The 27,609-nt window shown below is 40.3% G+C and overlaps 1 protein-coding gene across 8 annotated transcripts in view; it reads left to right on the forward strand.

The window, feature by feature from the left end:
- Positions 1-27,609, forward strand: part of SIPA1L1 (signal induced proliferation associated 1 like 1) — a 433,967-nt gene that overhangs the window by 14,096 nt on the left and 392,262 nt on the right. The gene's annotated exons all lie outside the window — the stretch shown is intronic.

A 27,609-nucleotide genomic window follows, 5' to 3' on the forward strand; every position in this document is an offset into this window, starting at 1 on the left:
TAGGGTCTAATAGGTCAGATGATTTAGGGAGACCACTCTTCATGTTTCTTGATTCAGAATACTTATATACTTCTAGTTTTTTTTGACTGCTTTACATTTTTTTGTAGGCAGGTGAAATACATTAAGTATGTATTTGAATCTATTGAATTAAAATTTGCTTAGGATCCACCATATTGAAAGCATCAGTCTTGTATTTTAATCAGTGGCATTTTGAATTTATTAAATGTCTGTCATTAGAGGTAGTAGTAAATAGTTATATATTTGAAATGTAGTACTTTTATAATCTATACTTTACCACCAGTTGATTGTTCCTTTAAGAATGCCTTGGCCGGGCGTGGTGGCTTACGCCTGTAATCCCAGCACTTTGGGAGGCTGAGGCGGGCGGGTCACGAGGTCAGGAGATCAAGACCATCCTGGCTGACACGGAGAAACCCCATCTCCACCAAAAAATATAAAAAATTAGCCGGGCATGGTGGCGGGCGCCTGTAGTTCCAGCTACTTGGCAGGCTGAGGTAGAAGAATGGAGTGAACCCAGGAGGTGGAGCTTGCAGTGAGCCGAGATCATGCCACTGCAATCTACCCTGGGTGACAGAGTGAGACTCTGTCTCAAAAGAAAAAAAAATGTCTTTAGCCAACAGATATGGTGGTTTTGGGTTCTTCTAATCCACAAGCAGTTTTGAACAGAAACACTATCACTCTTCACTGCTGTCCTTGTTTGATTATCAGTCAGCAAGGTTCCACTGGGCATCAGCTGTGTGCGCCCATTGCAGGTCCTCTGATTTAGAAAGGTCCTGACACATGCAGTGAATATAACTTGATGACTGCCATCTAAGTAAGTATGGTAACCATTGGAATACCATCTAAGTAAGCATTCTAAGTGTTCAGTGGAAAGAGAATGGTAATGGCTTTAATAATGAAGGCCTCAGGGAGGTAGGAACCATGTTTTTCAGGAGATATCATGGGGGCAGAAGTTCTTTTGGATAGTTTTCTTATATGTTTTGAGCAAAAGGACCTCTCTTACATGAGGGCTTTTGTTAGGTCTTCAGATTTATAAAATAGGTTTACCCATCCGCTCAGTAATTGTTAATTTACATAGTCTTTTGCTTTTCATTGAATTGGCTTACTGTACATTATTTTGTTTCAGCCTCTAAGAAACTGAACCATAGGTACCCAGTATATTACTTGACATAATTGTTCATAATTGTTGAAGAGAAACCTCAAACCTTGTCTTTCCTTTTTAAGCACATATTAGAAAATTTTGGTCAATTGTAAGAACTAATTTAAAGGGGATCTATATGTTTAAATCTGTATCTTTTTCATGCTTAATTTTTCCCCTTAGAAGGAACATGACGGTCTTAGTCTTTCTAAAGTATCTTCTGGGCTTTCCAAATTGTCTGATGGCTTTTTATTTGAACTTAAGTGCAAAATAGTTGCTTTTATTGGAGAGATGCTGAGCATCTGAGGTCACAGTAATTATTTATGTACTCCTAAAGTTTTTTTAAATAACAACTTTATTGAGTTATAATTCTCTATGTAAATTAACAAGTCAGTAGTTCTTAGTATACAGTTCTGCAGCTATCTCTATAAACAATTTTAGAACCTTTTCATTACCCCACAAAGAAACTCCAAACCCATTTGCAGTCACTCCCCATTTCTTTCCAGCCGCACCCCTCCTCCCTGACCCTAGCCCTAGGCTACCACTAACCTACTTTCTGTCTTTATAGATTTGCCTCTTCTGTGTGTTTCATATAAATGTGATCATACAATATATTGTATTTTGTGACTGGCTTCTTTCACCTAGCTCTGTCGAAGCACATTTTATTTTTTGCAAGCGCTTTTAACTTTGGTGGTAATGTTACAGATTAAGGATTCAAAACCAAATATTCCCTGTCTGCTGACACAGAAACTACAACCTGTGCTGGGACCAGAGAAAATAGCAAAACGACCAGTTACTATGTGTGTTTGTAGAACAGGGAGTGAACTTTGAAGCTTTCATAAACTAAAACCACCCTGGTACTAATCCACCAGTGCATTCAGTACATGTGATTGCGTAATTGTTTTACCGCACCTTTCCAGAGTATTGTCCTGTTTTTCCTTCGAATTTCTTGCAACTCTTAGAAGTCATTTCTGATTCTTCCCTTTGTTTTACTTTTGCTCTGATCTGTGACCAAGCTTTATCATTTTTTTGCCTTTGAATTGATTTTATTTTTCAGCTTTTGCTCTTAGTTTTATTGTCACTGTCTTAGAGTGGACCTTGACCCCTGTATCTAAGCGGCTGTATATCTAAGCCTCCGTTCTGACCCTTTTGACTCCCGCTGCCCCATTCTCCCGGCCATCTTGTCTGATCATTCTTTCTAAGGGACCACTTAGTTACATGTGCCACCCTGGAGGAACTCAAGTGGCTCTCATACTTTGCTACATCAAAGTCATACTTTCCTGCTTGCTTTTACGACATTCCTGTTTGGTCTCTCCATTTTTGGCCTCTACCAGACTATGTCTCTGCCTTCCTATGCTAGGCCTTTGCTCTCTCCTCTTCCCTCCTATTCTGATTTTCAAAAAATCTTGTTCGTTTTCAGTTTTAGTTCTATTTAATTCAAAAAGTATGGAGGCCAGATGCGGTGGTTCACGCTTGTAATCTCAGCACTTTGGGAGGCTGTATCAGTCTCTTTTCACACTGCTAATAAAGACATACTTGAGACTGGGTAATTTATAAAGGAAAGAGGCTTAATGGACTCACAGTTCCACATGGCTGGGGAGGCCTCACATTCATGGCAGAAGGCAAATGAGTATCAAAGTTACGTCTTACATGGCAGCAGGCAAGAGAGCGTGTCCAGGGGAACTCCCCTTTATAAAACCATCAGATCTCATGAGACTTATTCACTATCACAAGAACAGCATGGAAAGGACCAGCCTCCATGATTCAGTTACCTCCCACGTGGGAATTATGGGAGCTACAATTCAAGATGAGATTTGGGTGGGGACACAGCCAAACCATATCACAGGCTGAGATGGATGGTGTGCTTGAGCCTAGGAGTTCGAGACCAGCCTGGGCAACATGGTGAAATCCTGTCTCTACAAAAAATACAAAAAAATTAGCTAGGCATGGCGATGCTTGCCTGTATTCCTGGCTGTTCAGGAGGCTGAGATGGGAGGATCGCATGAGGCCAGGAGGTCGAGGCTGCAGTGAGCAGAGATAGCGCCACGGCACTCCAGCCTGGGCAGCAGAGTGAGACCATGTCTCAAAAAAAAAAAAACGTATGTGAAACCTACTAATTTCCTCACTTGTTGCTTTATCACTCTTATCCCCTACCCTGCATATGGTACTCCTTATCAGTATCTTGTCTCCCTTTTCCCTCTGAGCACCAGCCCCTGAACACTAGTTTTATCCCTGTCTTTCTCATCCTTCAAGACCTACCTTCTTCATTGATGTCTTGCTGGTTACCATAAAACACCCTGATTTCTCCCTTCTCTGACATGTTGTATTGTGTTGTGTACTTAAAGAGCCTAGCACTTAACGATTAATGCATAGTTCATCAAGGGTGTTTAGCCTGGAGAAAACTCAGAAGGGCTCAGTTACACTAGTGATTATCTGTCTCGAGTATCACAGTCGTCTGGGAGCATTTTAAATACACAGATTCTCAGTCTCCACCTTGAGAGTTTAGGTTGAGCAGTCTGTGAAGCCAGGCTTGGAAAGTTTTGAATTAGGTGGCACTTTTAGTCCTGAGATCATTTGGTTACCAGATTTTAATTTATTATTATTATTTTTTGAGACAGAGTCTCACTCTGTTGCCCAGGCTGGAGTGCAATGGTGTGATCTCGGCTCACTGCAACCTCTGCCTCCTGGGTTCAAGCAATTCTCCTGCCTCAGCCTCCCGAGTAGCTAGGATTACAGGTGTGCACCACTTCACCCGGCTAATTTTTTGTATTTTTAGTAGAGACAGGGTTTGACCATGCTGGCCAGGCTGGTCTTGAACTCCCGACCTCAGGTAATCTGCCTGCCTTGGCCTCTAAAAGTGCTGGGATTACAAGTGTGAGCCACTGTGCCCGGCCTATCCAAGTGTTTTCATACAACTTAATGTCTTGGTTGAGAAGGAGCCACTCTATCTTCATTGTTTCATGGCAGGTTCTGGCTTTAGATTTTGTTGCTTCCTGGTAATTACTATCAGCTATCATTTATTGAGTAACCACTGTGTCAGGCACTTTGTGTCACATTGTTGCTAATCTTTATAAACAAGCCTGTAAGATAGACATTAGAACTCTGTGGGAGCCAGGATATTGAGTTCCTGTTACAGAATTTCTGCTTCTCTTAACATAGATTGTAGCAGCTACTGAGTTGAGGCGTTATCTAATGCAGTCATCTGTTGGGACCAGAGTAATTGCAGTCATATTTTGGCTGTGTGCATAAAGCGTATTTTGTTGGGAATGCCAGAAAGCCTGTCTGCATATAATACGTAGCTATGACCACCACCGTGTTAAACTTATAATTCGTTTTAAACACTATGCTGTACTGATGATAAAAGATCTTCATCTGTTTCTCCAATGAAAGGCTGATCTTGCTACTATAGTTTTAAGCATGGTATATGGTTTATTATTCATTCATGTTGTGCCCAAATGGAAAGTCAGGGACTGTTTTTTTTTTCGTGTCTTTAACAATGATCTGGATTTCACAGAGTTGGTGTGTGACCCATTTGGTGGTTTCTTTTCCTTATCTGTTGTAGGACTTTGGCCTGTTATGGTGTCAGCCCTAGTGTCCAGTTAATAATGATCATAAATATGTTTTGCTGAACAACACTAATGAATTCATTCTGTGTTAGGTTCTTTAGTTATGCCATCTCATTTTATCCTCATGAAATTCCTGAGAAATAGGTATTATCAACATTTAACAGATGTAAGGAAACCGAGAAAGGCTAAGTAACTTGCCTACCTTTCAGTTGCTTCCCTAGCTTTCCGATGCTCCCCTAGCTTTCCGATGCTCCCCTAGCTTTCTGATGCTCCCCTAGCTTTCTGATGCTCCACTAGTTTTCCCATGCTCACCTAACTTTCTGATGCTCTCCTGTTTACCTGAGGAGACTGAGGCATGGTTTGCGTAAGAGGTAATACCATTTCTTTTTCTTTCCCTCATTTCATCCTATTGTAGGCTTTACTGAGAAAAATTTGATGTTACCTGAGGTCAGGAGTTACCATCCTGGCCAACATGGTGAAACCCCATCTCTACTAAAAAAATACAAAAAATTAGCCGGGAATGGTGGCGCATGCCTGTAGTCCCAGCTATTTGGGAGGCTGAGGCAGGAGAATCGCTTGAACCCAGGAGGTGGAGGTTGCAGTGAGCTGTGGTTGCACCACTGCACTCCAGCCTGGATGACAGAGCGAGACTCCATCTCAAAAAAAAAAAAAAAAAAAAAAAAAAAAGAAAAATTAAGTGGTATATGAGTGAACTTTTAGGAGGTGAAGATGTACTAGTATCTCAGACACTTAGAGAAAAGTCATGGATAGTGTATTTAATTTCCTCCCTTGCCTGGATTCAAAGTAGTGCTTGTCATTGAATGTCCTTTCTGGCCAACAGAACTTACTGACATGTGGGGTGCAACTTCCACAGTGGGCTGACACCTGCCAAGAGAAGTCCAAGGCCCAGGATTGCAGATACTTTTAATATGAATAGCTAGGTGAAATGTGAATATATATAGTTTGGTGAAATAAATGCAAATCTTCACTAAGTTTGTCATAACCACAGAGTTTTTTCTGTTTTTTTCCAACTTGAGCAAGACAGGAAGCTTGAGACATTGAATTTTTGGGGTGAAATGCTTTCTTTCTCGTCTTGCAGCATGGATTGTGTTGTGCAGTTGTTATGTTGTCATTGACTTCTGCCTATTGCCCTAAAATTATCGGGCTGTCATCAAGTCAGCATCTGCTTTGTTTTGAAATACATGTCTTTTAAGAGCCTGGAGGCATATTAGAAATAATACAGATTTTTTTTTCTCCCCAACTTTTGTTTTAGATTCAGGGGTACAGGTGCAGGTTTGTTACGTGGGTATGTTGTGTGATGCTGAGGTTTGGGCTTCTAATAATCCTGTTATGCAGGTACTGAGCATAGTACCCAACAGTTTTTCAACTCATCCCTCCCTTTCTCCCTCCTCTCTCTAGTAGTTCCAGTGTCTATTATTGCCATTCTTATGTCCGTGGGTACCCAATGTTTAGCTCCCAATTATAAGTGAGAACATGTGGTATTTGCTTTTCTTTTCCTGCGTTAATTTGCTTAGAATAATGGCTTCCAGCTTTATCCATGTTGCTGCACAGGACATGATTTTACTCTTTTTTGTGGCTGCATAGTGTTCTATGGTGTATATGTACCGTATTTTCTTTATCCAACCCACCGTTGATGAACACCTCAGTTGATTCCATGTCTTTGCTGTTGTGAATAGTGTTGTGAGGAACATGTGAGTGTGTGTATCTTTTCAGTAGAAGGACTTGCTCTTCTCTTTTCTTCTCTTCTTTTTTTTTTTGGAGACAGGGTCTCACTGTTGCCCAGGCTGGAGTGCAGTGGTACCATCTCTGCTTACTGCAACCTCTGCCTCCTGGGTTAAAGTGATTCTCCCACTTCAGCCTTCCGAGTAGCTAGAACTGTTGTTGTGCCCCACCATCCCTGGCTAATTTTTATATTTTTTGTAGAGATGGGGTTTTGCCTTGTTGCCCAGGCTGGTCTCAAACTCCTGGACTCAAATGATCCACCTGCATTTTGGGGGGACACTTTTTGTCCCCCAAAGTGCTGGGATTAGAGATGTGAGCCACCGTACCTGGCCTGTTTTCCTTTGGGTATATACCTAGTAATGGGATTGCTGGGTCGAATGGTAGCTCTGTTTTAAGCTCTTTGAGAAATCTCCAGACTGCTTTCCACAGTGGCTGAACTAATATACATTCCCACCAACAGTGTGTAAGAGTCCCCTAGAAATATACAGATTTTTAAAGAGATGTTGATGGAAGTGAAGTTAGTTGAAAATACAGAAAATACAAGTATAAGTTCAGTCTTGGCTTTTCCAAGTATTCATCTAGGAAACATGTTCAGTTGATCAGACAGAAATGAAATTGCTGGTAAAGTTCTTGTAGTTAACTTAGATTATGACGGGAAAGGAGTACATTTTTTTATACCTGAACTTTTCTATTGAGTTTTGGACTGTGTATGTTTTTTGAATTCAGTATACCCTCTTTAAACCTTATGTACAGCTCGTTTTTCCAAACCAAATATTTGAGATTTCTCTTTCATGTTTATAAATCCTCAAGATTTTTGCTTTGGTTTATTAGATAAGGATTTTTGGTGGTATAATTAGGTTGGGTGGTTTTATCTTAATCTCTTGTTTGCTTTAGTATTTAGTTTTATTTAATTTCCTAAGAACAAAGATTAATTTTAAAAAGGATTGTTAAACTTTGGTGGCCAAAGAAGGCCACGATGTGCCTTCTAAATGGCAGAGAGCTCCAAAGTTACTTAATGAATTCCACTCCTGGTGCACTCATTTATAGCAAGATGCACAAGGACCTTAGCCTATTTATCATCATGTTCTTGGTTTACCATTGCAGCAATAAATCACCTTGATTGGTTCACCTTGTCTTCACATTACAGACTTTTCATGTTGAACTGCTTAAGAGTGTTTGAAAGCTACCTTTTAAATAATGTCCTATAACCACAATAATCCAACAGTATCGAGGGCATGCCACCCTCAAACCTTGGTCCACCCACCATCAATCCACAAAGTCCATTTCTAAATATTACCTAATATTCATCATCCACTCAGCAAATACTTTTTGAGCTGTTTCATGTCAGGCGCTGGCTGTGGATGAGCTATGTATTTCATAGGTAACACTGCAGTTCTGTTCTCAGGATGCTTCCAGCTAGTTGGGAATTCAGGAAGAATAGAGAAAAATATCTTATCAGGAGATGAAGGAAATAATTTAAATGTACCATCTTTGATTTTTTCCTCTTTGTATTATGGAAGCAGTACATAAGACTTTGTGGAATATTTGGAAAATACAGGAAAGTATGAAGAAGAAAAATACCATCCATCATTCTGCCACCCAAGTATAACCACTGTTACTACTTTCATGTTTCCTGTCTTTCAAAAATGGCTTCTAAAAACAAGCAGAACAGAGCTCTGTCCAGTAAAAGGCTTTAAGGTGAAATTTGATGAGAGAAAGGAAAAAAGGCCCCAGAAATGTTTCTGCTGTTGGGGGGGACCGTGATGTGGAAGCAGCATCTTGGGGAAGGGATGTCTGGGAGTTCTCAGGAAGAAAGTATCAGGGAACAAAACCAAGAACAGTGTTTACCTTAGATTTCTTTGTGAATAATTTCCAAGTTACAAGTGTGTTGTGTTCTAAAACTTGATGAGGTGGTAATTGGCATTCCAGATGCTTTTCTCAGATACTAATCTATGCTAGATGAGTAAATGGAGTCTTCCTTCTAGGATAGAATATGCGAGATGATTTTTAGATTGCAGTGTCCACTGTGTGTCCATGGTTTAAGGTTAGGAGAATTTATAATAGGAGAAGGAAGGAAAAAAACATTTTTTTTAAAGGGTCTCTTAGATACTAGCACTTTTTTTGAAGTCAGTGTTTCATTTAATGTTCATAGCAAACATTTGAAGGAAGCATTTCCCTCATTTTTGTAGTTTAGATTTAGGAAATGGATTTAATTGCTTGTTTACAGTCATAATGTTTCATATTAAGTGGTAGGGGCACATGCAGGCTTTGGAACCAGAGACCTGGGTTCCGCTGTACCACAGTGATCTCAGACAATTCCTCAACCTTTTTCTTAATTTTTAAAAGGAAAAGATGATGATGCTTAACTGAAGGTTATTATAAAGATGAAATGAGACAATGTATATAACACCCTTCCCACAGTTTAGATTTAGGATCAATGAGTGAGAGCTTTTAGGATGTCACTTGTAAGGCAGCAGGCCCAGTGCCTGACATATAGTAGATGTCCAATAGACGTTGGACCCAGGGCTTCTTACAAGCCCTCCCAACTTTTCAGGTTTTTAAAAATTTCTGTCTGTCTGTCTGTCTATCTATCTGTCTATCTGGTTTTTAAAAATTTCTGTCTGTCTGTCTATCTCTATCTATCTATCTATCTATCTATCTATCTATCTATCTAATCTATCTAATCTATCTATCGAGAGATGGGGTCTCACTCTGTTGCCCAGCCTGGAATGCTGTGGCGTAATCTTGGCTCACTGCAGCAGCTGCCTCCTGGGCTCAAGTGATCCTCCCACATCAGCTTCCTGAGTAGCTGGGACCATAGGTGTGCGCCACCATGCCCAGCTAATGTTTTGTATTTTTTGGTAGAGACGGGGTTTTGCCACGTTACACAGGCTGGTCTCCAACTGCTGAGCTCCAGTGATTCGCCAGCTTCAGTCTCCCAAACTGCTAGGAGATGGCTTGAGCCACTGTGCCTGGCATGCCAACTTTTCATTTTTTTCTAGTGTCTTTCTCTTGGATTTTGAAGGACCTTAATGGAAAGACATATTTCATTTGAATTATCATGGTGGATTCTTGGATTTGTAAAATAAATGTCATCTGCACTGCACAGGAAAATTCCATCTCGTCGGCAGTTTTCTTTGAAAGGTCATCCTGAACATTTTCTCCTGGGTGTCAGTGGGGAAGGCTAGGGGTAGGAAAGCTAAGAGTTCGGGTGGGAGTGGGGGAGAAGGAGAGCAGGAGGAGTCCATTTGGGTATTTTCCTGGCATAGTTTGCTACCTACCCGTCTTAGTAAGGACTGTACTGTGGCCATGTGTGACTGGGATTGTAACTGAGCAGAGGTTAAGAGGGCACTGTGTGGGAGACAGGTGCTATGTGGAAGATATTTGGTTCTCTGCGCATACTCATGCTCTTTCATGCACTTACTCAGTCATCAGACAGTTGTTGACACTTTCCTATATGCAGTGCACTGTGCCAGTCCTTTGGGATTCAAAGGATGTCCTCGCCTCTGTAGGATTAAGCCTACAGAGTTGATAGACAAGTAACAGAAAGTTACAGCTCAGTTTTAAGTGCCAAGTTAGAGGGAAGCTAGGGGAGCTTTGCCAGAGTATATTAAAATTATTTTTCTGTATTTGCTTCATTAGACCTTGAAGGCCAGGACTATGTCTTTGCAGCTTGATTTTTCCCAGAGCTTACTCTTTTTTTTTTTTTTGAAATGGAGTCTGACTGTTGCCCAGGCTGGAGTGCAGTGGCGTGATCTCGGCTCACTGCAAGCTCTGCCTCCGGAGTTCACGCCATTCTCTTGCCTCAGCCTCCTGAGTAGCTGGGACTACAGGCGCCCGCCATCGCTCCCGGCTAATTTTTTTGTATTTTTAGTAGAGACGGGGTTTCACCGTGTTAGCCAGGATGGTCTCCCATCTCCTGACTTCATGATCCGCCTGCCTCGGCCTCCTGAAGTGTTGGGATTACAGGCGTGAGCCACCGCGCCTGGCACCCAGAGCTTACTGTTACATGCATCCCTGAATAAATTTGTATAATTGATTTTTTTTTTTTTTTTTTGACATGGGTCTCTCTCTGTTGCCAGGCTGGAGTGCAGTGGCGTGATCTTGGCTCACTGCAGTCTCCACTTCCCGGGTTCAAGCAATTCTCCTGCCTCAGCCTCCCAAGTAGCTGGGACTACAGGCGCTTGCCACCATGCCCAGCTAATTTTTGTATTCTTAGTAGAGATGGGGTTTCACCATGTTGGCCAGGATGCACTCGATCTCTTGACCTCATGATCTGCCTGCCTCGGCCTCCCAAAGTGCTGGGATTATAGGTGTGAGCCACTGCGCCCAGCCAAATTTGTATAATTTTTAACCTGACACAGAGACAAGGTAGTTTATAAATGGTGTGTTTAAACTATATGTGTGGAAATCTCAACCCTGTAACTGGAGATATCTGATAAGTCTTAGACTTACTGATAATTTCATTTTTAGAAGGTAGAGGTAGAAATTTGACTAGTTAATTCATGCTGAGAACTTTGGGTGAAACTGGCTATTTTATTTTGGGGTTTTGTCCTGATGAAAGTTGTGCAAGAGGGTCTTATGGCCTAGATTTTTAGAAAGGTATCTCATGACGCTCAGAGCAAAGATGGTATTACCTCCAAGGCCAGCAGAACTGTAGAAAAGAGTATGGTTTCATCGAGATGTGTGGCGAGTGCCACGAAACAAAAATTGTGATTGTATGATTGCAAGTCATGATGGTAAGCAAAAGTGGGGATGCCTTCCAAAGAAGTCAACAAAGCGTTCAGGGTCATTGGAAAAGAAGCCAGATTTGAAAAAAGGTTATTGAGATATAATTCAGACATTATACAGTTAGCCCATTTAAAGTGTACAATTTAGTGGCTTTTAATGTATTCACAGCTGTGCATAACCATCACCACAATTTTACAACATTTTCATTACCTCAAAAATAAATTTCATGCACGTTAGTTATCACCCTCCTGCCTATCTTTCTATCTCCCTAGCCCTAAGCAACCACTAATCTACTTTCTGTCTCTATTGATTTGTCTATTCTGAATGTTTCATGTAAATTTAAGCAATATGTAGTCTTTTTTTTTTTTTTTTTGAGACAGTCTTGCTCTGTTGCTGAGGCTGGAGTGCAGTGGTGTGATCTCTGCTCACTGCAACCTCTGCCTCCCAGGTTCAGGTGATTCTCCTGCCTCAGCCTCCCGAGTAGCTGGGATTACAGGCACACGCCACCACGCCTGGGTAATTTTTCTTTTTTTTTTTGTATTTTTAGTACAGATGGGGTATCACCATGTTGGCCAGGCTGGTCTTGAACTCCTGACCTCAAGTGATCCACCTGCCTTGGCCTCCCAAAGTGCTGGGGTTACAGGCATGAGCCATCATGCCCAGCCAAAATGTAGTATTTTGTGACTGGCTTCTAATACTGTTTTCAAGGTTTGTACATGTTGTAGCATGTATCATACTTTATTTCTTTGTATTGTCAAGTAATATTCTAATAACATTTTGTTTTTTTCTATTTGTCAGTTGATGGACACTTGGGTTTTTCTACTTTTGGGCTATTAAGAATAATGCTGCTTTTCAGATGTGAGTTTTAATGTGCACATATGTTTCCATTTTTTCTTGGATATATACCTAGGAGTTGAATTGTTGACTTATATAGTAACTCTATGCTTAGTAACTCTAAACTATCCGGCCTTTTGAGGAACTGCCGGACTGTTTTCCAAAGTGGCTGTACCATTTTCCATTTCCACGAGCAGTGTATAAAGGTCCCAATTTCTCCACATCTTTGCCAACACTTGTTACTGTATGGCTTTTCTTTTTATTTTTCCTGTCATAATAGGTGTGAATGACTTTTATTTCCTTAATGACTAATGATGGTGAGCATCTTTTTATGTGTTTGCTGGCCATTGGTAGATCTTTGGAGAAATGTCTGTTTACATTTTTTTGCCCATTTTAAAGTTAAGGTTTTTGTCTTTTTTTGTTGAGTTGTAAATATTCTTTATGTATTTTAGATACAGATCTTTTATTAGATTTGCAAAATGTTTCACTCTGTGGGTTGTCTTTCTATTCAGGAGGCCAGACTTTAAGTGGAATACAAAAGAGAAAAGGGCACATAGTAACCATGAAAACAAAAGAATAGGCTGAACTGCTACAAATATTTTAGACAGAGTATACCTAGGGTGACCCGTGGCTTGTAGGAAAAAAATTTGAAATTACCACAGTGATTTAAAAAAATTTTTGGAAGTATAATCCACATCAGGTACGCAAACTATAAAGGTACAGCTTGATAAATGATCAGAAAATGCATACACACATGTAACCACCATGCAGAGTCAACACAGAGACTATTACCAGCACCCCCAAAAGCCATCTTTCAAAGATAACAGCTCTTTTGACTTCTGTCACCGTAGATTAGTTTTTATATATTTTTTGAAATTTGTAGAAATGGGATTTTACAGCATGTTTTCTTTTGTGCCTGGTTTATCTTGCCTAACATGTAAAATTTATCCATGTATTTCCTGTAGTTCATTTTCTTTAGTCAATAGTTGTCCATTGTATCAATATCCAACTCTTTATACTGTCTTCTCTTGATGGACATTTGAGTTTCAATTTTCAACTTCTGGTCATTAGGCCCTTTCTTGCATGCGTGTTGAGGTGCACATGGGGCATGCCTTCCCATTAGATGTATGTGTAAGAGTGGACTTGCTGTGTCATAAAGTGTATTTGTGTTCTGCTTTATTTAAGTGTATGCAAATTAGTTTTTAAGCTTTAAAACAAAATGAGAACTAAAAAGAGACTAAACCCACTGTTTAATTTTAACAAAAGGGATTTTAGAGTAATTCACTCCTTTTTCTTAGTATCTTTTATGGTAGGAAAGTATTTTTCAGACAGAGAAGGGTAGAATATGAAAGTTGAGAGTAAAGCAAGCAAGTTCTTACTCACTTAAAGTAAATAAGAATCTCCAGGCTGAAATGGATTCTTCCCCAGGATACTGAAAACTCTACCATTAATTTGAGGAACCGCAGTTGGGAAGTTTTGAGAACTGATAAGGTGAGAGAAGCTCTTACAGGGGCAAAAAGATGATAACCTTTTCCTCACCCATCAAAGGGGTTGTGGTCAACACTTCTATTAGCAAAAGACAGGTTAGCAAGAAAGAAAGCATCACAGATTTGTTTAACAAAGTTATATATGACATGGGAGCTTTCAGAAATGAAGACTCAAAGACCCAGGGAAAACTGTTTCTATGCTTAGATTTGATGGAGAATCATGGCCATGTAGTAATGTGATTGCACAAAAAGGGAATGATCTAATGGTAATAAACTGAGAGGGGAACCCAACAAGGCCTGTCCAGATTCTTCTCAGCCTCTTTGTGTTGAGCATTACTTTTCCACTGGGTATGGGGCAGAACCCTTCTGGAATAAGGGTCTTATGATCTATTTTCAGGTAAGATGGGTCAGAGAATTCCTTTATGACCATGTTTCACATAGAAGGCAGGGGAAGTGACCTTGTTTCTGGGGCTCCTCGAGTTTCCTTCAGTTCAGAATCCTTTGGGGTAATGTATTCTGAGCCCTGACACTCCTGAAATCTGAAGGTTTACGTCAGTGTTTTCATTTTTTTTCCTTAAAGAAAGGAAAATAGATTTTTTTTTCATAAAGAAAGGAAAATAGAAAAAGTTTCATGTGACTTTCTGACAGAATTTTAGTATAGGTTCAAACAGGTGGTTTGATAGCACGAGAGAAAAGGTAGTGGTTACCAGGAGCCAGGATGGTTTCAATATTACAAAAAAACATTCACTGGGCTTCTAATTCCTGTGGGTTCCTGGTACTCCTGCTGCTGGGGGAACAAAGGTGAATGTCAAGTTCTAAATTTAGGAGGTCAGCTTGTAGCCTTAGTGCATTTCCTTGCACATATTTTTTAATGGCCCAAGAGTGGGGGAAGCAGACACATTAGTAAGTAATCCCCAAATATAGGCAGAGTGCCTAGGAAGCTGGTTAAGGAGTGCTCTTGTGACACTGGGGAGGATGTGGAGAATAGGACATCTTTTGAAGAGGTGATACTGCTTCTAAAATCCGAAGAGACTAAGGGAAAATAGAGTAGGGTGGGGAGGGCAGGCAGGTGCTGAGGCTTGGTTATAAGAGCATTTCTGCTAGATGGAGTAAAGTGATTATGAAAAAACTTTTTAGAAGTGGGTGGTCTCGAACTCCTATTCGTGATCACAGACCTCGTGATCTGCCTGCCTCGGCCTCCTAAAGTGCTGGGATTATAGCGCCTGGTTAATATGGTGAAACCCCATCTCTACTAAACACACACACACACGCGCGCACACACACACACACACACAGAATTAGCTGGGCATGGTGGTATGTGCCTGTAATCCCAGCTACTCAGGTGGCTGAGGCAGGAGAATTGCTTGAACCTGGGAGGCGGAGGTTGCAGTGAGCCGAGATCGCACCACTGCACTCCAGCCTGGGCGACAGAGCAAGTCTCTTTCTCAAGACAAAACAAAAAAAAGTGGGAGGTATTGCCACTGATTGGCCTTACCCGATTGGCCACTGATTGCCACTGACTGGCAAAACCTAGTGAGGTTTTGCCTGTTATGCTAAGGACTTGGGGCTTTTATAGGCCTAGGGGAGCCCTGGAAAGATTTAAATATCCAGGGAGCAGAATGATCAGATTTGCATTGAAAAAGTTTGCTCATAATGTAGAAAATGTACTGATCTGGGTCCAGGGACATAGGAAACTCTTAGAAGAGTGAAGTCAAGGATTGTAGCCGTCCTAAGTCCCCCAGAGGGACTTAGGAGAGACTAAAATAAGTCATTCTGTGCTAATCTTGTTTTCTTTTAAAAATAGATTCTGAAAAGTTTAAATAGGTTATTAGTTAAGGGAATGCTGTCTTTTGATTTCAACAGAATATTTAGTTTAACAAAAGGCTGTCCTTATGAACAAGATGGGAAAATGTGATACAGGTATTAGGTGGATCTGTAGCTTGTTGAATAGTAGATTTGATGGATCTACACAAGCTGGGAGAGAAGCATTTGTCCTGTGCTGTTGCACTCTGTATTTGATTTCTGTGGGTTACAACTTTGATCTTTGAAATAGTTTTATTTTTAACAAATTTACATGTGAAGTAAAATTAGAAAGGTAAGGTAGTAGTTGACAAACTACTTTCCAAGTTTAAAATATGCCTTTTAAAATTTCAAAGAGGTGAAATTGGTTGTAGGGATTATGGGGGCAGAAATGCTACTCTTTAGGTTGCAAGTACAGTATAATTACATAAACAGATAAATAGTATATCTGTGATACTAAAATTTCACGGGAGAGGATGATTAAGAAAAAAATGCCTAAAAAGGATCTTTAGGGGTGCAGCGATGGAAAAAAGTTGAGAACCACAGCTTTAAAAGAAAGCTGTTGAAATGGCTAGCCAAAACTTGGAATTAGATGGAGATAGTTGAAAATTTCTACATTTAGGACTCGACACTAAAGGTACCATGATAGGTTGGGAATATTTCATGATTTATGTTTACGTGAAGGAAAAAAATGGAATTAAATCCCTTTGTTACTTCTATTTGCTTCTAAACTCAGTATGAGTCAGTAGGGTGGATATGACTGAGAGAAAGGTTAATGCAGCCTTAGCTTTAGAATTCAGAGTGTAAGCATTTCCTATATGGTTTCCTAATATGGTTTATTATACCATAAACTGATCAGAACCTGATCTGGAACTTGGAAGATGAGAAGTCTCAAAACCATGTTGAGAAGCATTATTCAGACAGAACAACAACCAACTTATTTTTTAAATATAACAAGACAACTGTAAGAATTTATGGCTTGAATCCACAAACATAATTAAACAAATTGGGCAATGCTGTATAATTAATAGATTAATTAAATCTATATCGAGTGCCTACTATCTTCCAGGTGTTATTCTAGCTACTGGGGACTCTGTACTCAGCCAACTGGACAAAATATCTGTGTTCATGGAACTCACAGGTTAGTGGATGGAGCCAGACAGTAAACAACATAAGTTTGTAAAATATATCTGGTATGTAAGATAGTGTGCTAGGTATTAACAAGTATGCCAGAGGAAAAATAAGTAGGAAAGGAGTATGATAAATAATGGGACTGATGGAAATATTAGCGTGGCCAGAGAAGGCCTCATTGAAAAGGTGATTTTTTTTTTTAAAAACAAACTTTATGTTGTAGTGTAACAAATACGGAAAAGTGCAGAAAGCACAAATGTACCGTGGGATGTATTTTCTGTCTTTTTCTTTTTGAGACAGTCTCACTCTGTTACCCAGGTTGGAGTGCAGTGTTGTGATCATGGCTCAATGCAGCCTCCCTGGGCTCAGGTGATCCTCCCACCTTCAGCCTCCTGAGTAGCTGGGAGGGTTGAATTTCTGCAAAGTGAATACACTTGTGTAATCAGCACTCAAATTAAGAAACAGAATTTTAACTGCCCCTTAGGAGGTCTGGTTACCCCCCCTCCCAGTTGAAGCCTTGCCTCCTGAGAACTCACACCATAGGTTACTGTTGCTGGTTTGTAAGCTTTATATTAATGTCATAATGCATAATATATTCTTTTGTTTCTGGCTTCTTTTACTCAACATTGATTTGGTGAGATCCACCTATGCTTTTACAAGTATTTGTAGTTTATTCATTTTTGTTGCTGTAGGGTATTAAATTGTATCATGATACCACAGTTTACTGTCTTCTATCTCTAGCTAATGAGTAGTCCTGCAGCAAACATGCTTGTATATTTCTTTTTAGTGATGCCATCTACAGGGGATATAATTAGAAGTGGAATTGCCAGGTTATAGGATATGTGTATATTCACTTTGGTAGATACTGATAAACAGTTATCTAAAGTGATTATATTGATTTGTATACCTATTAATGGCATGTGAGAGCTCCACAGACATGTCAGGATTTGGCATCTCCTGCCTTTAACTTTAGCTGTTCCGGAAGTTGTGTAGAGATGTTCCATTGTGGAAGACTAATGCATTTAAGCACCTTTTCATATTTATTGGCCATTTTGAACCACTTTTTGGTGTGATAGAAATGTTCTGTATTTTCATTGTGTTGTGGTTAAATGACCATATACATTTGTGGAAACCCACAGAAAAACTGTACACTAAAAAGAGTGAATTTCACCATATGCAAATTATATGTCAATAAATAAAATGACTAAATACCACGTTCATTATTGATTTATAGGAATTTAAAAAATATATTCTGGATGAGTTCTCCATTGTATATGTGTATTGCACATCTGTTCTTCCACTTGCTGGCTTGCCTTTTCAACTCTCTTAATGGTGTCCTGTTTTAAGAAATTTTAGTTTATCTCAAGGTCACAAAGATAACGATGAATTTCAGGTAACCACTTGAAGAAGGTCACTAATCATACAGGTGTCTGACCTGGGGGAGACATTTTAGACCAAAGAGGCAGCAGGTGTGAAGAACACAAGGCCAGGTGCCTAGAAGGGCATGGCTAGTAATGGAGGAGCGGCGATGAGCTGAGAGAGGCATTGAGACAGCAGGTGGGGCTTGCTGGAGAATTTCCTGTCACTAAGATGGGACTCCTGAAGGGTTTTAAGCAGAGCATTGACATGGTCCTACCTAGGTTTTAACAGAGTCGCTAGGCTGCTGTGTTGAGAATAGCCTTTTGGGAGTGGGGCTGAAGCAGGGAGCCAGTTAAGAGGCAGTGGCAGTGGTCTGAGGGAGTGATTATGGTGACTAGACCTGGTGGTGGCAATAAATGGGGTAGTTGACTGTTGGTAGGTTTTCAGTGTGAAGCTGAAGGATATGCTCATGGTCTGGAACTGGGATGTGGAAGGAAGAGAGAAGAATGGCACTAGGTCTTATTTTAGTATTTATTTTTATTTTTTTGCCTGAGCAGCTGGAAAGAGGGGAATTGGAAAGTTGGAGACGGGGAGAAGGTGCAGAAGATGTGGAGTAGTGCCAGCTGTCTGCTTGTATTTTACAGATGTAATCTTAATTTTTTTCAACATTTTATAAAGAAAGGCCATTCGAATACCAAAAGAATAGGAAAGACACAATTTCCAAATAAAGATCAACCATTTAAATTGGATAAATTTAGCCTTATGAAATACTCAGACAATTTTTTTCCCCCATTTCTCTGAGGACCTACAGATGCAGGTATTGTTTTGCAAACCAGCTTTGGGAATCACTGATTTGTGGTATTATGCATGTATCCTTTGATGTTAATATTAACAAATGAGCATCATATCCTTAATCTTGCAATAAGATTGAGATTAGAGTCTAAACATGATAAACAAAAAATTAAAGTAGGCCATGAGTCATTTCTGGCCTAGAGATACTTCATTTCTTTCTTTCTTTTTTTTTTTTTTTTGAGATGGAGTCACGCTCTGTTGCCCACGCTGGAGTGCAGTGGCCATCTTGGCTCACTGGAATCTCTGCCTCCCAGGTTCAAGTGATTTTCCTGCCTCAGCCTCCTGAGTTGCTGGGATTACAGACACCTGTCACCACATCTGGCTAATTTTTGTATTTTTGTAGAGTTGGGGTTTCACCATGTTGGCCAGGCTTGTCTCGAATTCCTAACTTCAAGCAACCCGCCCGCCTTGGCCTCCCAAAGTGCTGCGATTACAGACGTGAGCCACCGCGCCTGGCCCGATACTTCATTTCTTAAAAAAAAAAAAAAAAAGAGTGTGTGTGCCAGGTGCAACCAGAGGACACATATGGTACATGTGTAGTCGTAGTAAAGCTTGAGAGTCATCGTAGTAACTACTTTGCAGACATTCTCTATGAAATTTTAAAATGTTTTTGAAGTAGCCAAGCTCTAAGTTTTCCTAAGCAAATTGATTTGCTTTGTTCTTAGGGAAGAATATAGTTGATGTTTTAACTTTTGCCTATTCCCATTCTCCTGACCATCAGTGCTAAAGCTAAGTGCACTATAAATTGTTTGATAAAAGCCATTCAGGGAGCAGGAGGCAAGGAGAGGTACTGCGATGACAAAGGGAGAGCTTGCTGAGTGCCTGGAGACCCAGGGCCTGGGGGGCACTAACATTAGTGAGACTTGTCTTGAATCACTGTGCCGAGATGATGCATACTTGTGCTTTGGCAGAGCATTGAGATGCACTAAATCATTATCAGTGTCATTAAGGGCCTTCAGAAGTGTGTAAGCGATCTTTATAAAGTTTTGCCTTTGATTATTACCTGAAAAGTACCTCGTGTAGTTTGACAGTATTAGTCAAAGATATCAAATGTCCTTTGTAAGATTCTGTTGCCACTTTAAGGACCAGTATTATTAACGGCTGATTACTTTTTCCATCTTTGCCAAGTAATTGTATAGGACTTAATCTTTATAGCAAGAAGAGAATTTTAACATGCATAATCACTTCTCAGTGCTTCCAGTCTGCTTTTAGTATTAGATAATAGTGTCCTATTTTAGTTGCCTGATGTGTCTGTGGTTTTAACGTGATTATCTTACCCTGAGGGATGGAGAAAATCAGTGAAAAGTTCACTGCTGCTTTGTGAATTAAGTTATGCCTTGGCACGAAGTACTGATCATTTTGGCATTCAAATACAGCATTAGATCACCTTGCCTGCAGTTGGGGAATGTTCTGAAAGTGCTACCTAACACTGCAGGATTCTCCATAAACTTGAGCTGGTATAGAAAATGATATTTATTGTATCCTCTTCTCAAATATCTTGCCAAGTTACTGTCATCAGACTCTTTATTGATAGAAAATTAGTTAGGCAAAAACCATTTTTTTCTCTTTGTATGGCAGAGGTGATGAATTTTATGAGAAAGTACATATAAGGGAAGGTTCGAAGTGTTGATTGTGAATATAAGCCCTGGCTTGAAACAAAGAATTCTTGGCTTATATGGTGGAATGTTCTGTGTGTTTTCTTTTCAATCTCGGCTCTTGTATGTGGAAATAATGAAATGAATATTTGCTATGCATGTTGGTTGGGGTTTTTTGTTACAGATACTAAGAGTTATTCTAGTGGTATAAGCAGCAAGTGATTTATTAAGGGTGATAGCTAGTTTAGCAGATTGGGCAGGCTGACAAAAGAGACTGTACTCTGAGTTTCTGGGAATCGTTGCCAGTTCTGCACTGTGGAACAAGCCTGCTGAGGAGCTGCTGCTCCTGATAAAGTCAGGGTGCTGCAAACCAGGAAGCCAAGCAAGACTCACCCCCCTTCTTCCACTTTCCCTACGTAACTCCGTTCTGAAGGAGCCCCATGTGGTATGTCTGGTTGGTGGAACCTAATTAACATGTCTGCTTGTATAGCCCCAATTTGCTTATTTGCTTTCTTTTTTTAAATTCTATATTGGGAAAGTGAGGTTTACACAGTAAGGAAGTAGTGAAAACATAACAAAGATGATTTGGGGCTCCATGAATAACAGATACTTATTACAGTACCAATTTAAAATAATATAATATTAATTATGATTATAAGCAGTATAATAGTAATCAATAATATAAGCTTTTAAGTGAAACTTTTAAGGAAACCTACTATTTAAAAACGTACTTTTTGGGCCAGGCATGGTGGCTCATGCCTGTGATCCCAGCACTTTGGGAGGCCGTGGCAGGAGGATTACTTAAGGCCAGGAGCTCAAGACCAGCCTGGGCAACATAGCAAGACCTTGTCTCTACAAAAAAACAAACAAACAAAAAAAAAACCAAACCAAACAAAAATAATAGCACACCTGTTGTCCTAGCTACCAGGGAGGCTGAGGCAGGAGGATCGCTTGAGCCCAGTTCAAGGCTGCACTGAACTATGATGGTGCCACTGTACTCCAGCCTGGGAAATAGACTGAGACCATGTCCCTACAAAATACAGCAACAACAAATACTATTTCATTGAGGGGATATATAAAGAATATTTTATGGTTGCGTTACTTTAAAATTCTATTTAAGCTAGCAGGGGTATGTTGATAGGAAAGCCAAAGACAGAAAAATTCCAGGGTTTTGCTTTTTTTAATCCTTGGTGAATACCACTGCAAGTCAAGACCCATTCTTGTGAATTTGTTTTTCTGATCAGAGAGAGAGTTGAGACTTTATGAATCAGTCAGTATAAATTCATTAGTTATTTGAAGAATATTGAAGAATGAAATTAATATGAATCTGATGGTGGGTTAGCAGAATTACAAATCATGACATTATTATAATTTAAAAAAAATTTTATGTTTTAGAGACGGGGTCTTACTCTGGTCTCCTAGGGGGAAGTGCGGTGGCGTGATCATAGCTCACAGCAGTCTCAAACTCCTATGCTCAAGCTTAGGTGATCCTCCCCTTCCGCCTCCCGAGTAGCTGGGACTGTGTGTCACTGTGCTTGGCTAATATTGTAATTTTTAATAGATGGCTATTTATCCGTTTTTTGTGTGTGTGTGTGAAAGAGAGTTAGCCCTAAAAGGGACTTCGAAATCACATGGTCCAACACCCTGATTTTTATTTTATTTTATTTTATTTTTTTATTTTTTATTTTTATTTTATTTTTTTATTTTTTAATTATACTTTAGGGTTTTAGGGTACATGTGCACAATGTGCAGGTTTGTTACATATGTATCCATGTGCCATGTTGATTTCCTGCACCCATTAACTCGTCATTTAGCATTAGGTGTATCTCCTAATGCTGTCCCTCCCCCCTCCCCCCACCCCACAACAGTCCCCGGAGTGTGATGTTCCCCTTCCTGTGTCCATGAGTTCTCATTGTTCAATTCCCACCTATGAGAGAGAACATGTGGTGTTTGGTTTTTTGTCCTTGCGATAGTTTACTGAGAATGATGTTTTCCAGTTTCATCCATGTCCCTACAAAGGACACGAACTCATCATTTTTTATGGCTGCATAGTATTCCATGGTGTATATGTGCCACATTTTCTTAATCCAGTCTATCGTTGTTGGACATTTGGGTTGGTTCCAACTCTTTGCTATTGTGAATAGTGCCGCAATAAACATACGTGTGCATGTGTCTTTATAGCAGCATGATTTATAGTCCTTTGGGTATATACCCAGTAATGGCATGGCTGGGTCAAATGGTATTTCTAGTTCGAGATCCCTGAGGAATCGCCACACTGACTTCCACAATGGTTGAACTAGTTTACAGTCCCACCAACAGTGTAAAAGTGTTCCTATTTCTCCACATCCTCTCCAGCACCTGTTGTTTCCTGATTTTTTAATGATGGCCATTCTAACTGGTGTGAGATGGTATCTCACTGTGGTTTTGATTTGCATTTCTCTGATGGCCAGTGATGATGAGCATTTCTTCATGTGTTTTCTGGCTGCATAAATGTCTTCTTTTGAGAAGTGTTTGTTCATGTCCTCTGCCCACTTTTTGATGGGGTTGTTTTTTTCTTGTAAATTTGTTTGAGTTCATTATAGATTCTGGATATTAGCCCTTTGTCAGATGAGTAGGTTGCAAAAATTTTCTCCCATTCTGTAGGTTGCCTGTTCATTCTGATGATAGTTTCTTTTGCTGTGCAGAAGCTCTTTAGTTTAATGAGATCCCATTTGTCGATTTTGGCTTTTGTTGCCATTGCTTTTGGTGTTTTAGACATGAAGTCCTTGCCCACGCCTATGTCCTGAATGGTATTGCCTAGGTTTTCTTGTAGGATTTTAATGGTTTTAGGTCTAACATATAAGTCTTTAATCCATCTTGAATTAATTTTTGTATAAGGTGTAAGGAAGGGATCCAGTTTCAGCTTTCTACATATGGCTAGCCAGTTTTCCCAGCACCATTTATTAAATAGGGAATCCTTTCTCCATTTCTTGTTTTTGTCAGGTTTGTCAAAGATCAGATAGTTGTAGCTATGCGGCATCATTTCTGAGGGCTCTGTTCTGTTCCATTGATCTATGTCTCTGTTGTGGTACCAGTACCATGCTGTTTTGGTTACTGTAGCCTTGTAGTATAGTTTAAAGTCAGGTAGCGTGATGCCTCCAGCTTTGTTCTTTTGGCTTAGGATTGACTTGGCGATGCGGGCTCTTTTTTGGTTCCATATGAACTTTAAAGTAGTTTTTTCCAATTCTGTGAAGAAAGTCATTGGTAGCTTGATGGGGATGGCATTGAATCTATAAATTACCTTGGGCAGTATGGCCATTTTCACGATATTGATTCTTCCAACCCATGAGCATGGAATGTTCTTCCATTTGTTTGTATCCTCTTTTATTTCATTGAGCAGTGGTTTGTAGTTCTCCTTGAAGAGGTCCTTCACATCCCTTGTAAGTTGGATTCCTAGGTATTTTATTCTCTTTGAAGCAATTGTGAATGGGAGTTCACTCATGATTTGGCTCTCTGTTTGTCTGTTATTGGTGTACAAGAATGCTTGTGATTTTTGTACATTAATTTTGTATCCTGAGACTTCGCTGAAGTTGCTAATCAGCTTAAGGAGATTTTGGGCTGAGACAATGGGGTTTTCTAGATATACAATCATGTCATCTGCAAACAGGGACAATTTGACTTCCTCTTTTCCTAATTGAATACCTTTTATTTCCTTCTCCTGCCTGATTGCTCTGGCCAGAACTTCCAGCACTATGTTGAATAGGAGCGGTGAGAGAGGGCATCCCTGTCTTGTGCCAGTTTTCAAAGGGAATGCTTCCAGTTTTTGCCCATTCAGTATGATATTGGCTGTGGGTTTGTCGTAGATAGCTCTTATTATTTTGAGATACGTCCCATCAATACCTAATTTATTGAGAGTTTTTAGCATGAAGGGTTGTTGAATTTTGTCAAAGGCCTTTTCTGCATCTATTGAGATAATCATGTGGTTTTTGTCTTTGGTTCTGTTTATATGCTGGATTACATTTATTGATTTGCGTATGTTGAACCAGCCTTGCATCCCAGGGATGAAGCCCACTTGATCATGGTGGATAAGCTTTTTGATGTGCTGCTGGATTCGGTTTGCCAGTATTTTATTGAGGATTTTTGCATCAATGTTCATCAAGGATATTGGTCTGAAATTCTCTTTTTTGGTTATGTCTCTGCCAGGTTTTGGTATCAGGACGATGCTGGCTTCATAAAATGTGTTAGGGAGGATTCCCTCTTTTTCTATCGATTGGAATAGTTTCAGAAGGAATGGTACCAGTTCCTCCTTGTACCTCTGGTAGAATTCGGCTGTGAATCCATCAGGTCCTGGACTCTTTTTGGTTGGTAAGCTATTGATTATTGCCACAATTTCAGAACCTGTTATTGGTCTATTCAGAGATTCAACTTCTTCCTGGTTTAGTCTTGGGAGGGTGTATTTGTCGAGGAATTTATCCATTTCTTCTAGATTTTCTAGTTTATTTGCATAGAGGTGTTTGTAGTATTCTCTGATGGTAGATTGTATTTCTGTGGGATCGGTGGTGATATCCCCTTTTTCGTTTTTTATTGCATCTATTTGATTCTTCTCTCTTTTCTTCTTTATTAGTCTTGCTAGCGGTCCATCAATTTTGTTGATCTTTTCAAAAAACCAGCTCCTGGATTCATTAATTTTTTGAAGGGTTTTTTGTGTCTCTATTTCCTTCAGTTCTGCTCTGATTTTAGTTATTTCTAGCCTTCTGCTAGCTTTTGAATGTGTTTGCTCTTGCTTTTCTAGTTCTTTTAATTGTGATGTTAGGGAGTCAATTTTGGATCTTTCCTGCTTTCTCTTGTGGGCATTTAGTGCTATAAATTTCCCTCTACACACTGCTTTGAATGTGTCCCAGAGATTCTGGTATGTTGTGTCTTTGTTCTCGTTGGTTTCAAAGAACATCTTTATTTCTGCCTTCATTTCATTATGTACCCAATAGTCATTCAGGAGCAGGTTGTTCAGTTTCCATGTAGTAGAGCGGTTTTGAGTGAGTTTCTTAATCCTGAGTTCTAGTTTGATTGCACTGTGGTCTGAGAGACAGTTTGTTATAATTTCTGTTCTTTTACATTTGCTGAGGAGAGCTTTACTTCCAACTATGTGGTCGATTTTGGAATAGGTGTGGTGTGCCAACACCCTGATTTTTATAGTTGAGGAAACCAAAGCCCAGGGGCTGAAGTGATTTGCTCAAGACTATATAGCTGGTTGGTGGTAAGGCCACCTGATTTCATAGCCTATTCATTTCCCACTAAACTCTCTAGGAAAGCACAGGTTTCTCCACACTGGGAAAAGCTCCTGGATTCCCCATACTGGGATTTGAACCCTGACGTAGTAGTCAGGATGTCTTAGTGGAGTTGTTGGTTGATAACACTGGTGCTCTTTTGTTTTTTTTGAGACAGGGTCTCACTCTGTCACCCAGGCTGGAGTGCAGTGGCATGATCTCCACTCATTGCAATCTCTGCTTCCTGGGCTCAAGCGATTCCCGAGCCTCAGCCTGCCAAGGAGTTGCTACTGTAGGCATGAGCCATCAATGCCTGGCTAATTTTTTGTTGTTGTTGTTAGTTGAGACACAGTTGTACTCTGTCACCCAGGCTGCAGTGCAGTGGTGCCGTCTTGGCTTACTGCAACCTCCGCCTCCTGGGCTCAAGCAATTCTCATGCCTCAGCCTCCCAAGTAGCTGGGATTACAGGTGCACACCACCATGCCCAGCTAATTTTTTTTGTATTATTAGTAGAGATGAGGTTTTGTTACATTGGCCAGGTTGGTCTCGAACTCCTGACCTCAAGTGAGTGGTCCACCTTGGCCTCCCAGAGTACTGGGCCGTAAGCCACTGTGCGTGGCCTCTATTTTTTGTATTTTTATAGAGACGGGTTTTGCCATGTTGCCCAGGCTGGTCTTGAACTACTGAACTCAAAGTGATCTACCTGCCTGGACCTCCCAAAGTGCTGGGATTACAGGCATGAGCGACTGTGCCTGGCCAACACTGGTGCTCTTTCATGTTTCAAATGAATAGTGGGACATTTATTTTTGAATTTTGAGGAAAATGAATCACAGAAGTAAGAATTTTGTTCAAAACAACACTTGGGGTAAAAACACACCAAGCATACCTAATTGAAGTTGTAAGTTTCACTTGGTAAAATAAGCTGCAAAAACGAAGGGGGTTTACACACAGCTCTCTTCTATTTTAGTCTTCTGGGTTGTTTATAAATTTGCTCATACATAACTCTTTTGCTAAAGCATTTGCCATTACGTGTATAGTCGGTACAAGTTAAGAATTACTAGGAAACTTCAGTCTGGCTTACTTCATCATCTCCTTCATGTCTTTGCTCAGACACTGCCTTTGTAGTGAGTCTTACCCTGACCCCATCCTGTTTAAGACTGCAGCCCACCTGCCCTCCTTTCATTCCTGAATCCCTTTCTCTTAACAGCCTGTCCTTTTTCTTTATAATAGCACTGTATTAGTCAATTCTTGCACTAGTATAAATAAATACCTGAGACTGGGTAATTTATAAAGAAAGAGATTTAATTGATTCACGGTTCCACAGGCTGTACAGGAAGCATGACAGCTTCTGGGGAGGCCTCAGGAAACCTTCAGTCATGGCAGAGGGAAGCAGGCACGTCTTGCATGGCTGGAGCAAGAGGAAGAGAGAGAGTGGGAAGGTGCTATACACTTTTAGATAACCAGATCTTGTGAGAACTTGAGAACAGCACCAAAGGGATGGTGCTAAATCATTCATGAAGGATCTACCCCTAAAATCCAGTCACCTTCCACCAGGCCCCACCTCTAACACTGGGAATTAAAATTGAACTTGAGATTTGGGTGGGGACACAGATCTAAACCATATCAAGCATGTATCCCCTCTGACCTTACGGTGTGGTTTGGTTGTGTACCCACCCAAATCTCATCTTGAATTGAGGTTCCCATATTCCCCACGTATTGTGGGAGGGACCCAGTGGGAGGTAACTGAATCATGGGTACAGGTTTTTCCTGTGCTGTTCTCATGATAGTGAATAAGTCTCACGAGATCTGATGGTTTTATAAAGGGCAGTTCCCCTGCACACGCTCTCTTGCCTACCGCCATGTAAGATGTCACTTTGCTCTTCCTTCACCTTCCGCCGTGATTGTGTGGCCTCCCCAGCCATGTGGAACTGTGAATCCACTAAATCTCTTTTTCTTTATAAATTACCCAGTCTCGGGTATGTCGTTATTAGCAGCATGAGAACAGACTAATACACCTTATATGTACATCTCCTCCATATAATTTGTCTATTATGGTTTCTATTTATGGTGTGTCATCTTCTTCAGTAGAGCATATGAAGGCAGGGACTTTTG

Source organism: Nomascus leucogenys, chromosome 1a (genome assembly GCF_006542625.1).
Source record: "Nomascus leucogenys isolate Asia chromosome 1a, Asia_NLE_v1, whole genome shotgun sequence".
Classification (NCBI taxonomy): domain Eukaryota; kingdom Metazoa; phylum Chordata; class Mammalia; order Primates; family Hylobatidae; genus Nomascus; species Nomascus leucogenys.